Raw genomic sequence first — 13,662 nt, 5'->3', positions numbered from 1 at the left:
TGAAAAAATGCTCTCCCAGAGGAGCTTTTCGCAAGGCTTCCTCGAATCAATCTGTGTAAACTCGCAATAATACATTGCCTCTGAGTGACGAAGTAGGCTTACTGCGACTAGCCGATACCAGCAAAATTGAACTGGCTCACCAAAATTATTCAATAGTTATGGTGGGCCAACCCTTAGATTATGGGGGCCAGTAGGAATATCTATGTGAAGTGGGGTTTCCTGTCCTTCTGACAGGAGGCAATAAGGCAACTGGACCAACCAATTCTAGAAGAGGAGGTAGAGGCCGCAATTAAGTCACTCAGACGAAACACTACTACAGATGGTTTCACGTCCTAGTTTTTTTTTTACTTTTTGCTCTCTATTGGTTCCCCATCCCATCAAATTGTATAATACTTTCCGGGAAACTGGGAGAGTTACAGCAGCTATGCAAGAGACCACGACTATCTTGATTTTAAAGCCAAACGAAGACCATAACTTAATGACCAATGATACTAAGATTTGTTCGGAAATCTTGGTTACCCGTTTGATGAATGTGCCTCCACCTCTGATACAAGTAGATCAGATGGGTTTCATTGTCCAGAGAAGTACACAGGACAACATTAGAAGAGTCCTTAATTCAGTAGAGGTAGCTGAAAGTACAGGACTTCGGCCAGGAATGACACTCGATGCCCACAAAGCCTTTGACCAGCTGGACTGGTCGAACCTCAAATCGCTTCTACAGACTTGTGGGTAGGCCCCTCCTTTCAGCAATTCCCACTAAATAACTATGTGACCCCAACTACAAAAATCTGAGTTAATGGCCAACCCACCTTCCCAGATGCGGTCACCACAGGAGCTCGACAAGGTTGCCTGCTGTCCCCCCTACTATTGGTTTCTCTTTGGAACCTTTTGCATCCGGAGTTAGGAGTTATAGAGATATTGATATTAAGGGTAAATTGTGTAAGGACAAGGAATATAAAGCCTTTCTATTTGCAGACAGGCCTCATCACGAGTTCGGCTGTATTGCCGGCTGTAATACCGCCGACTGTAATAGCCCTAGGACCGACCGGTCTGGTGGTATTACCACCAGATCACGGGTTGGGCCTTAACGGTAAATCCCCATTCCTGATTGGGTCCATTCGATCCAACGGGGAATTTTCGGTGCTAATACTGCGGGCTAATACAGCCGGCTGTAATACAGCCGAAAATAGGGATTTTCACCTGCAGAAAAAAGCTGGAGGTAAAACAGCCGATTTAGCGCCCAACTCATGATAGGGCCAGCCCTTAAATGCGGCGGTAATACTGGGACCACCGTGTTTAAGGGCTACAGCCCAACTCGTGATGAGGCCCAATGTGCTAGTCACTTTATCCGAGAGGGAGACATCTATCATAGCCCTAATGGAGGAGCTGGAAGGTTTTAGAAAGGTATCAGGGATTGCTGTGAACTACTCAAAGTCCCAAGGTTTAGCTGCGGCTCTTACACAGGCAGAGAATGACATGATTTCTACCTCATGCCCAGTGCATTGGAAGCAAGATGCAATCAATTATTTAGGTGTCAAAATCCCCTCAAATAGTAAAGCTGGCTATGAAGTAAGTTTTCCCCCTTATTCACAGACCTGAAAAATGTGCTTTTTAAGTGGAAAGCCCAGGAGATCTTTTGGCTGGGAAGAATAACACCTGTAAAAATGAATAGAGTTCCCAGGCTGCTGTATACGTTCTTGCACTCCCAGTGGGTATCCCAATTAGTTAATTGCGTAATCTCGCAAATAAAATACTGGCATTTGTCTGGAAAGAGAGAAAGGCCTGAGTAACAATGAAGGTTCTATTAATAAACCCTGGGTCGGGGGTCCCAAACATATCCCGCTACTAAATGGCCACACAGATATTGCATGTACTTACCTGGGGCAACCATTTCTGGATCCTAAATGGGTTCAGATAGAGCAGGCCTCAACCCAGGTTACTCTTTCCCAGCTGCCCTTTATTAATACAGCTGAATACCTGTCAAGCTTCCATCTCTTATAATCAACGTAACTCTCTACTTTGCTGGAATAAAGCGATCAGAAGATGGGGTATCTCTCAGGTTTTAGGCCCTTTTTCCTCCATTTTTAACAACACATATTTCATGCCAAGACTTTGAAAATGGGAGTTTAGTCAATGGGTTGAATATGGCTTAAGGGAGGGGAGAAAGCTTTACAACAAGGGTATTCCACAGACATTTGAGGAATGTAAAGAAGTGTGTGCCTTACCAGAAAATTAGAGATTTAGATATTCCCAGTTACGCCACTGGGCCTCTAACCCAGAGGTCAAGAAGAGAGGAACTTGAAAGTTATGTGCATTAGAGCGCACATTCCTTTCAGGTCTGACTAAAGCTAACTCTCAACGCTAGTTTACTGGATCGTCTTGACCCCCAAGAACAGCTACCTCATATGTCAAGCTGGGAATGAGTACTAGAGGGACAGGTTGATGAGGTATACTGGAGACAAATATGGGAGCGCAACCATCGGACCTCTCGATGTACCACAGACAAAGAATGCCAGCTGAAACTATGCTACAGATGGTATTTATTCTCAGATAGGCTTAACAAAATGAATCACTCACACCCAGAATTTTGCTGGAGATGCTGTTCTGAGAAAGGAACTTTCTTTCACATGTGGTGGTCATGTCCCAAAGCGCAGTACTTCTGGAAAGAGGTTCTCTAACACATCAGGACGATCACAGAAGTAGAGTTGCCAATGGACCCAATGATGGTATTGCTAGGCGACACGAGCGAAGGGATTTATCCACTTAGGGATAACAGATCTACCCTCTGTACCCATCTGCTGTTAGCTACAAAAATCACCCTATCGCATTACTGGAAGGCCCCCAAGAGTCGCATTGTCCAGATGTGGTGGGGTAAAATTTGGGAAATGTTGGCTTCTGAGAAAATAACAGCGCTGTCATTATGGAAATACGTGGTATATGTGGCGACCTGGCTCATGCTTATCAATTATACTAACAACACACTAACTATAATATATAAGCCAAGCCTTTATAAATATGTTGCCTTTTGAACTGAAACTGGGAGATGCCTGGTGGTAGGTTTGAAGAACTTCAGCAGTAATCGCGGGAGGTGGGAGGAAGATCTGTACTGAGAAATATTCAGAGTTCAATGACCTAAACTGCGAAGCGATAATGCCAATAGTGAATATTCTGTTTGTTATCACCCATCTGTCTGCCTCCTTTGAATAAAGAAAATGGTTTAAAACAGGGCTGTATTCTTACGTGCCTATTATTAAACTGATATATGCGGCGGATATGCCCAACACTATATCAGCAACTTAGAATTTTCCTAAGAAAATGGCAAAGGTGCAGTTATCATGGATGGGCTACGTCGATGATATTGTGATCATGGATCAGACTTGGGTGGGCCTCAAACATTCACTTGTCTTTCTTTACCAATATACTCCTACCAATGAGCTACAAATTAATTTGGAAAAGTCCAAGATAACGGCCTTTGGCGTGAAACAGAATTTGAGTCCTGGACCTTCTACCTGGGTGATTGGTACAATAATATATAGGCCTTGCCACGAGTTTGGCGGTATCCCGGTGGTAAATCCGCTGGCATACTGCGCAATGCAAATAACATTATCCCAACTCACTCCGGCACTATTAGCGCCGGATTTTGATTTGCGGCAAGGCTGTAAATCCCCATTTTATTCAGAACCCATAGGGAAATGAGCAGCAAGTCAGCAAGTTGGCGGATTTACCTCCAGCTAAAAGCTATAGGTGAATCTCCCAACTTTCCGCCCAATCTCGGGATTGGGTGGAGCAGAAATGTGACAGTATAAGTGCTACCAGTGCATTCTTACCACTCCGCCCAACCTGTGATCTCTAGCTGTGCAGTATCCCAGCGGTAAATCCGCCAGGGATACCGCCCAATCCAAGTAGTATTACTGCAACTCGGTCCAGGGCTACTAGTGCAGGATCCCGAGTTGCGGCAAGGTTGTAATCCTCATTTAATTCAGAGTCCATAGGACTATACAGAGCATTTTCTGCGCATTTAACGTGGCACAAATTGCGCCACAGTAAATGTGCCGAAAATGGTCGTAAAGTCGGCTTTTAGCTGGAGGTGAATATCCCAACTTTCTGCCCAAATTCGGGATTAGGCAGAGCGGTAATGCAGTGGTTATAGTGCTACCACCGCATTTTTATGGCTCCACCGGACCCGTGATGAGGCCCAGAGTCTGTTACAAAGTACAAATATCTAGGAACTATGATATGTAATAATAAAAGTACAACATAGCATGCAGACCTAGGTAACGGTCAAGAGTGCTCCTTAGATTAACATTTATAAAAAAAAGTTTCGCCAGATATTCAGATGGTTTTTCACTAGAAGGAGTAAGGAAAGTCTTTCTGTCCAGGATTATTCCTGCTATAACACATGACTTGCAATCATATATCTCACTGTGTTTAGATTGGCTAATTCTTCGTCTGCAACAGTTTGTACCCATATAGGCACTTAAGGATGCCCCCCAGCCTCTTTTCCTTTGCAGATCGGGAGCAGGTGCAAGTGGATCTAGGTCACCAGGCCTAAGCTCCCTCCGTCCACCTTCTTAGACCTGCCTCTTCATTTCTGCTGTTAACTCTTAGATCAAGGGCAACTCTTGCCCGGGCATCCGAAGCGAAAGACAGAAGAAGGAAAGGGCAATTCCTGTTTGGACCAGTTTGGGCCAGGAGGACCAAGGGCCCGAACCCCTGCTCAGACAGTAGGTAAGTATGCACCAACATGTGTTTACTCCCTCTGTCCCCACAGGTCATCCCCAACATCATCAGGAAACGGCAACATCAACTTCTCCGGTGCTGGGGTGAGGACAGGTGCTCCGTGGCCCACCTCCTTCCTGGTCCCCTGTGATGTTATTGTGCCCCCCTCCCCTGTCCCCTGTGATGTCCTTGTGCCCTCCAGGTCAGACCTGGTGGCTGCAAGGGCACCCTCGAGCAGAACTCCTAGTATGGTGGTACGGTAGCAATGGTGCCAGTAGCGATACCGGCGCCGCTGTTGCCTTACCGCCATACTTGTAATGAGGCCCATTGACTTGGTGTTTCATCTTCTCAACTCTCATGCCGGACCTCCACGGGATCTCACACTCAGGGTGGCTCGGAATCATGCTGTACCCATCTTGATTTCTTGCCTACATTCTCTGTTCCCTGCAACATTATGGGCTTGATTCACAGAAGCAATTTATAATGGTGCTGTCCCATAGGAAAACGGTCTGTGAATAAGGCCCTATGTGTTTTACTGACCTCTGCAACTGTATTCATTCTCCCCTCTGCTTCTCTGCACTTTTTCACTGTTTATTCTCTGTTCTCTCCTCCTCTCCCGCCCTCCCTTTCTTTTCTATGCACTTATTCTATCAGAATTGTCCCTTGACCTAGTATGATAGCAACAACGTTTGTCTCCTCCTCCGCTCCCATACTTGTTCTCCTCCCCCCTCCAGCATGATCTGAAATGTCGTCAGGCCTAGTACGATAGTCGCTTGTTTTGTTCCTCTCCCTCCTTCTCATCCCTTCTCCCTCTCCTCTTGTAAAATTCCGGCTCTACCAGAAATGTTGTCAGGCCTAGTACGGTAGTCGCCTGTCTGTTTCCAATTCCTTCCTATCTGTGTGTATAGGCGCTATATAAATAAACTATCATATCATATCATTTTGCCTGGAATGGGGTTTGACCTCCCTGACCAGTAAAGTAGAAATAAAGCTCAGTTCATTATATATCAAAATATTTGCTTAACCTGCAGCCTCTGTTTTGGATCTATTTGGCATTCTTCTATGTCAGGGCACATCCAAACTTTTGTTACCATTCATTCCTGCATTGCTTCCACAATAAAATGAGATTGACTGAGATTCGACTCAACAATCCTTAATACAATTTGGGCCTGGTTTTCCAATGTCAAATATTTGCAAGATCAAAGGATTATGTCGAATTTTTAACCCACTTTTCCACTTTCCGTAAAACGGCAAAGTATTTCACTTTGTGACCGTGTGATAAACTACAAAGATTTAAAACTACCAACACTTATACTTCCAGTCAATAGAAATGGTATTCCCAAAGAAAAAAGAACTTTCAGATGATGTGTCTCTTTAGTAGCCCTAGAACCTTCACACCATCTACTAACACAGCCTCCTACTATTGCTGAGTAGTTCATAATATTCTTGGCAGATATGTATTTAATACTGCCCATATAATATCCCATCAATTTTGGGAATTTTGCTTCTCCTGTAGATCAATGTCATGGCAAATGCACTATTCACACTATGAAATGTCATAAATATCAGGAGGCTGAATAAGGAGCCATCTCATTATAGTTCTTTTTATTTTCATGCATTGACTATGTATGATATTCAATTTGTAAGAATGTATGGTTTTATATTTATTGGGGGATATTTTTTGTATTGCATTGAATCTTTCTGTTGATTGGTATGCAAAGTGTTTTTGTATTAAGTGAATCACACCCAAATTAAAAAGATGACTTGGGAGGGAAAACACCCACCCACCCTATAATGTTCTATTTTCATTCTGTCTAATTATGAAGGAAACTTTGGTTCTACTGTTCACAAACATACCTGATTGTGGAAGGCCCAAATCCTCAATAAAGCCGCCTATTAATCTGATCCAATTTTGACTAACGTCTCTTAATCCAGTGTGCTTTAAAAGTTAACATTTACCACGTATTTACAAGAAACTGAGGGGGAATCCCCAAACCTCTATGCAGATGCCTTGGCAATTTCTTCATTTGCCACTTATGTTAGTGGCCCAATTCTCTTAAAATCCATCATTAGTCATTTACTTCCTCAATCATTGAGGTCAAACCCGTCAACTCTGTAAATTTCTTTCTAGATAGAATTCATTTTTGACTTTTGTTACTTCGTACAGCGTGCTTTAAAATGCACTAATTGCCTGGGTTCCAGGAAATCCCACGGGGATGTCCACTCAGCGAAGTTGTATTTTGTAACCATAATGTACTTTCATTTCGACCAAGATTACTATTCAAGTATGCTCTAAACGTTACCCTAAGCCACTTATTTGCTACACATTGCTTGGGGAGAACAGAAACCAACTTTTACCGATGTACTAGCTAAATCTACTTTAAAATAAAACATTTACCATCAATTATCAAACTATTGCTGTGGGTAGGAAAATACCAATAACCAAAATATGCCAAATAAATACAAAGTGTGATTTAAAAATTAGACTGTAAACCCGCTCACAGTGTTGCAACCTGGAGGATCACCTTTTACATTGATTTGTTAACTAGGATCGTTTGTGGAGGGGCGGGGGGGGGGGGTGGTAGGCACATTTGGGGAAAAAGGGCACAGCAGGGACACTGCAAGAGAGGCTTTTTTTGTGTTTAATCAAAAGGGCTGGAGACTGCCTGCAGAAGTAGACAGTGGTGGGCGCAGGGGTGGGAGAGCGAAGTAAATGGACAAAGGAAGGCATAATATGGGGAGGGAAGGAAGTGGCATTCATTTACGGTCTTGTAGCTGGTGACTAACATAATTTTCTTGTTGGTGGGATGTTTCAGGGCGATCAAATGAGTCACTCCATGTTTCTTTTGAAAATCCTCTGGTATATTAATCCAATTAGAATAAAAAAGACTACACCTCACAGAAATTGATGTTGTCTATGGGAGTGGGGACACGGAAGCACTGTCACCGTTGCTAACGGTGCCGGTGCTTCCGTGAAGGGTTTGCCTACCATGACCGCTGCGCCTGGCACATTAACAGTTTTGACATTTGTATAGTGAAAAGGATTTGTTTGTTGCTACTGTAAGTATTGAGATCACATGCCAGTGTAACCTCACTATTTGCGTAGTGTTACAATCACTTGTCCAAGTTACCATTTTTTCATAGGTTTTGCCAGGAAATATTATAAGCATCGTTGCCAGGTACTCACACACATTGACAGCTTTTGCCATCAGACAACTAACACAATGTACTGGCATTTCAATATCTTGGCATTGTACTGGCATCATATCCTTTGTTGACTTTTATAGAGCTTCACAGATGGTCCACTTCTTGCTCTGCATTAATCGGTGTTATTATTATCCACCGATGGTGCACAATTCATCGCCCTCAGAATGATAAATGGCCTAGCCAGCGCAACCAGGGTTTCTAACCTGCCGCATGGCATTGTCCCATTCCCAAATCAAGCATGTTGCACATGGACTATCCGTCCAGCATGCAACTGTTTGCCAAAAGGTATATGCTCAGGTAAGCACACCATTAGGCAGATATTGTCATCACATGGCTAGGTACTCAGGTACTCTCGCCATATACCTGGTTTACCCATTACATGCACATGCACTCGCACCATTTGGCAGGTATTGTTATAGTTTGTCTAAGTTCTCAGATCATATAGCCACATGACTGCTTAAACTCATAGCCTACCTCCTTCCCTGGTCTACCTGCACAGAACTTTGAAGTAGTTTCAAGGCATTCTTTCTTTGTACCTTGACCTTATTTGTGAAAGATGGGAGCTGCCTCATTTTTCACCACTTCCCTTTTCCCTTTATTTCATACCCATCTACCATTCGGCCGTCGGAGCATTTGGAACGGCCTCTGAGCATTGTGTTCACCAAATGAAGATTGGTTCAGTTGTCACACTTTCAATTGAGAACAGAATTGTTGGATGAATAGATTCTGCAGCAGCAATACCGTCTTATGTGGCAGCAACATCTGGGAGAGTGCCCTTTATTTAGACACCATAGACATGGGATAATCAAAATTAATTAATGTTTCTAATATTTGTGCATTTTTGGCAACAGAAGGGATAGCCCTATTGATGTGGAAGGAAGTAGAGCTAGAGCACAATAGGAAACAAAATGGGGGGCTCCGACCACATATCTAATGTTATATACTTTCTATTAGAATAAAGTATTTCCTGTGTTGTATCATTTGCAAATAAATGCTTCAAACGTAAGCTAAGTATTCAGTAGTAGGGTTATTTTACCCTGGAAATAAATTCCATTTACACATCTTGGGACACCAATTTTGTGCTCAGTAAAAACTGCTTTTATTTAGCAGGTCCAGTTCTCTGACTGGATTGACACTTATTATGGTGGGCAGTCATAATTTCGAAAAAAAAATGTCGACAGACAAAAATGTCGACAAAAAAATGTCGAAAAAAAAAATGTCGACTTTCGTTTTTTTTAATTATATATTTATTTTAGGGGTTCGGGAGCTAAAAAAAAGGGAAACATTTAAAAAAAAAATTTAAAAAGGGGGGTTGGGGGGAACCCCCCATTTAAAAAAAAATGCATTGAAAAAAAAAGTCGACATTTTTCTTTTCCACATTTTTTTTCGAAATTTTGACTGTCGACATTTTTGTTGTCGACATTATGACTATAAACCACTTATTATAGTGATCCTTCAACAAATTAACAAAAAGTGTCTTATCATAGTACTCAAACACATCACAGCGTATAAATCAAAGGTGTGTTAGTACTTTTTGTGTAGTATTACATCATGTTCACAGTTTTGTAAAAAAAAACAGCCAAAAGACAAAAGCACAGTGTTCACACATTTCGGTACAGTAACCTGCACAGTTTCTACAGTTCTTGTGTTGATCCAAAGTGGGAATCTATTCATCAACCTTGTCTTTTGGGAAAAATGAAATGGAGTAAAGAAAGTGGGCTAATCTAGAGTGCCAAGATTAGCTGTAGAGCTAAATCTAGTTTGAATAGCCAGTTCTAAGATGGGTTAAAGAATTCCCACAGAGTACCAAACCGCTGGTCTACGTCAGGGGGAGGCGCCCCCTAAAATGTTGAGTGGATGGTAATAGCAGGGTCTTATGTTTGAACCACAGGTGTTTCGGCTTCTTGGTGAAAAGCCTTCATCTGGGCCTCTGGGTTCGTTTCTCTGGAGAAAAACAAAGCAGGAATGGGGGGAGGAAGAAAGAAGCGAAGAGAGACATAAGAGTGGGTCTCTAATTGCTGTAAAGTGTATTGGAAAAGCCCTGTTATTGCATAACTAAAGAGTTATGCAGTAAGGGGATACTTAAAACAATTCTTTAACCAGATCGGAATAGAACTGGTTTAAAACTGCTGGAAATAAACATAGACTGACCTGTTGATAGTCCTAGGGCAGTGGCTGAGATTCTGGTTGCCCTTTTAGTAATGGTGCTCTTATGCAGAAAGCTGCTAGTTTCATATTTAGGGTTTTAATTAGTCATCCTCCAATGATGGAACCTCCAGCTGAAAAATACAGTGCTGGGTATCAGAGGAGGGATGAAAATTACTCATTACATAATAGCTAGTGCAGGATAGTATGGTGTAACAAGATGTACATACCTCTTGGGTATATAGAAGACTGGGGGTCCTGGGTGGGGGTGGGAGCAAAGTAGATTAGCTTCCTCAAAAGGCTTGCAATACAGCAGGGCCACTGCAAAATGCAGAATGCAGGTTTTCTTAGCTGTAAAAGCAAGTGAAAATATATACTGAAGAGTTTATATTTCTAGCGATAATAGACATTTATCAAGAAACCTAGAGCTGTGTGGGGGGAGGTAACTGACAGGATCTGCATCAGTAGTGAATATAAGCATACCTCTGAGTAGGTTGTTAAATGTACTGGCGTTGGCCTCCAAACGAAGAGAGTTGTTGCTGCAGTCACGTCCGTGAGTCTCTGGAGAGGGCTGTACAATGGCGACCGTGTTGCGCATGTGCGAAGGAAGTAGTGGGAGCTACCATCGCACATGCGCACTCGCAAGGTAAGGCTCGACAAACCAGGTTGCCTTGGTAGCCGATCGCGGTCGATGCCGCATCGGTATTCATATAATTAAATATGCTGCAGGCATGCATATTACCGGATGTATCTGTGATCCTGGGTCACAGATACAATGACGACCGTGTTGCGCATGTGTGAAGGAAGTAGTAGAAGCTACCATCGCACATGCGCACTCACAAGGTAAGGCTCAACAACCCGGGTTGCCTTGGTAGCCGATCGTGGTTGATGCCGCGTCGGTATTCGTCTAATTATATATGCTGCAGGCATGCATATTACCGGATGTATCTGTGATCCTGGGTCACAGTCAGCAGGAATTACATTTAAAGGTATCGTTGGACGCCAAGGCCATGAGCTAAACAGAGGTGTGCATACATGTGTGGATATAACAATAGAATAGGCATGCCCCGTACTAATACGTGCCAAACAAAAGCCTGTAATGGCTTAGTTAGTGTATATGTGTGTTTTGTGGTCTTCTACGGGGGGCTGCTCATGTAGGGAATCACAAGCATGTATGGGTAAACGAAGGTGGTATAGGAACTGGTACTTACCATTTGCCGGCGCCTGGCTTCCCAGACCGCCGGGGTTGTAATCCCCCGTGTTACTGGGAAGTCAGGCACTGGTCAATCATTACGGGTCCAGCGGCAACCTGCCGGTCGCACCAACACGGTTACCGCCAGACACAAATTGAGGCCCATTGTCTCTCATTATTTTTAAGAACAAGTCAATAAAACATATTTAAAATGTAATGACGTAAGGATTTTGGGGAGGGAGTGCAGTGCAGGGCAGCCGTAGAGGAGTAAGGCGGGCAGGGGAGCATAACACAGGCAAACGCTTTAAAATCTGCAAAGAGCTGGCCAATCCTTCTGCAGTCTCCACCTCTTCTCTTCCCTCCCAGGCCCTCTGTATGGCTCTGGCTCCTCACTTCACCACTAAAATTCAGGACATCCTGTCCTCTCCCTCTCTTGACCCCTCCCCTTTTCTGGTCTCCTCTCCCTCTCTTCCTCCTTTCTCTCCTTCAACACCAGACATCATTTCTAGATATGTCCGATCTATGAAAGTGTCTTCCAAACAGGAGTTCGCCTGCTCCTCCAGAACCATAAAGGACCACATCGACACCCTCGCCCCAGCCTTGGCCGATTTCTGCAATCACTCTTTCGTCGCTGGATCTTTCCCCTCTCTCCTCAGGCACTCCCTTGTGCAGGCCCTCCTTAAAAAGCCTTTGGCCGATCCTACCTACCTAGCTAACTACCGCCCAATCTCTATCACCCCTTTCCTGGGCAAACTCTTGGAAAATCTGGCCATCTCCCAGCTTACTCACCACAAGTATCTGTTGGTTGCCTCCACAACCATTAGTTTGGGTCCAGAGCAGCCAGAGGCACGAAGAAAATGCACTCAAGAAATAGACGTGAAGATCTGCTCTCCAATCGTGACTCCAGCCTTCCTTCTGTTTGCATCGTCCTTGACATTTCCTCTGCTTTTGACACAGTCAATCATGCCATCCTGATCAATTGACTCATCGAGAACCTGGGCATCACAGATCAGGCCCTGGAGTGGTTGACCTCCTTCCTCTGGGACCATCCCTCCCAGGTCAAGCTTGGATCCTTTCTCTCCACATGTGGTGTTCCCCAGGGCTCTACCCTCTCACCCTGTCTCTTCAGCGTCTTCTTGGCCCCTTTGGCCCACCCAATCTCTACCTTCTCCTCTAACTTTTAGTGTTATGTAGATGACACACAGCTCTCTTTCAGGTTCCTCTTAGCCTTGTCTCCTCACTCACTCATTCCTGACTGTATATCCGTGATTCAGGATTGGTGCACCTCCAATGATCTCTGCCTTAATGCCAGTGATATATAACAAACAATAGGGGTGCCCCTGTGTGCAAGCGTGAGTGGGGGCAAGAAATACTTCTTAAACAGAACCGACAAAACGGGTACTCACACTGTAGACAGTCCTAAATTCTGTCAAACAATTTTTGAATTAAATCTCCATATCAATTTCAGGCTAGTGCTTGCAAAGGCTAGTCACTAAGGATAAACCAAAGAAGAAGTCTAGAGTATGCTGACAATACATTTATTGTTGAAAGCACAGTTCTTAATGAATCAGAATTTTTATACTTTTGACAAAAATGAATAAAAGCAATTGGAAGAAATTGAAGAAAAACATAAGACATAACATTCATCATGAATACATAAAGTACAAAAGAACAACATATTCATCAAATCGCAAACGTGGATTGTTCAAGAGCATTTAATGAGAGAATAAAACAATCCTTGCAGGATACCAATTGTTCCTACAGTATGGGGCCTACCAGGGTGTATGAAAAATTCAATTAGCTAAATTTGCATGTTTATCTGCCAACGTGTAGGAGGAAATCATAAACTCATTCCCAAAGGGAACAACACACATAGATATCACGTTTCGGCGTGCCAAACTGGCATCAATAGTAGAGGCCTTCCTCAGGGCAGGATTGGAGGGTTTGATAAAATCACCCTAAAGGGGGCAGAAAATAGAGGGGACATAGATTATACATACAAGCTTCTGTTGGGACAACTTCAAAGGAATATCAAAATTCAAGAGTAGCTGTATTTAGTATGCGGACACTCACCCAGTACAGATTGGAGAAGACGGGGTGGAGTACGTGGGAGCTACTTTTCCAGTTTATTAAACTTCTTGCATTGAATAACGGTGCAACCTGGTATTGAGAAGAGAGTGAACCTGATAGACGGTTCTAAGCTCGCTGTGGGGGAGTCTGCAAACTGTATAAACAATATTAAATTAAATTAAACAGGAACGGTGGACTGCAGGGCAGAGAGGCCATAAAAGCTTACTGTTAGAAAATTACAGGCGGATAAAATCATCTCCCTATACTTCGAATCAAGACAAAATATTTTGTGACTGTTCAAAAAAATATTATGTATATAATAGTGAACA

The 13,662-nt window shown here is 43.3% G+C and overlaps 1 long non-coding RNA gene across 2 annotated transcripts; it reads right to left on the bottom strand.

Annotated features, from left to right (window-relative positions):
* Positions 1 to 9,362: 9,362 nt before the first annotated feature.
* On the bottom strand, positions 9,363 to 10,722 carry LOC138569064 (uncharacterized). Of its 2 annotated transcripts, none has more exons than XR_011303096.1 (4): positions 10,555 to 10,708; positions 10,302 to 10,422; positions 10,078 to 10,205; positions 9,363 to 9,870 (listed from the first exon to the last, which is right to left on the bottom strand). It is a non-coding gene; the product is annotated as an uncharacterized lncRNA (long non-coding RNA). The 2 variants fall into 2 exon arrangements; XR_011303097.1 differs by having other exon boundaries at positions 9,369 to 9,870; positions 10,078 to 10,220; positions 10,555 to 10,722.
* Between the last annotated feature and the right edge of the window lie 2,940 nt (positions 10,723 to 13,662).

Source organism: Ambystoma mexicanum, chromosome 2q, assembly GCF_040938575.1.
Source record: "Ambystoma mexicanum isolate Mex_15411 chromosome 2q, UKY_AmexF1_1, whole genome shotgun sequence".
NCBI lineage: Eukaryota > Metazoa > Chordata > Amphibia > Caudata > Ambystomatidae > Ambystoma > Ambystoma mexicanum.
Note: the sequence above shows the minus strand (reverse complement) of the source record. Positions and strands in the feature narration are given on the sequence as shown.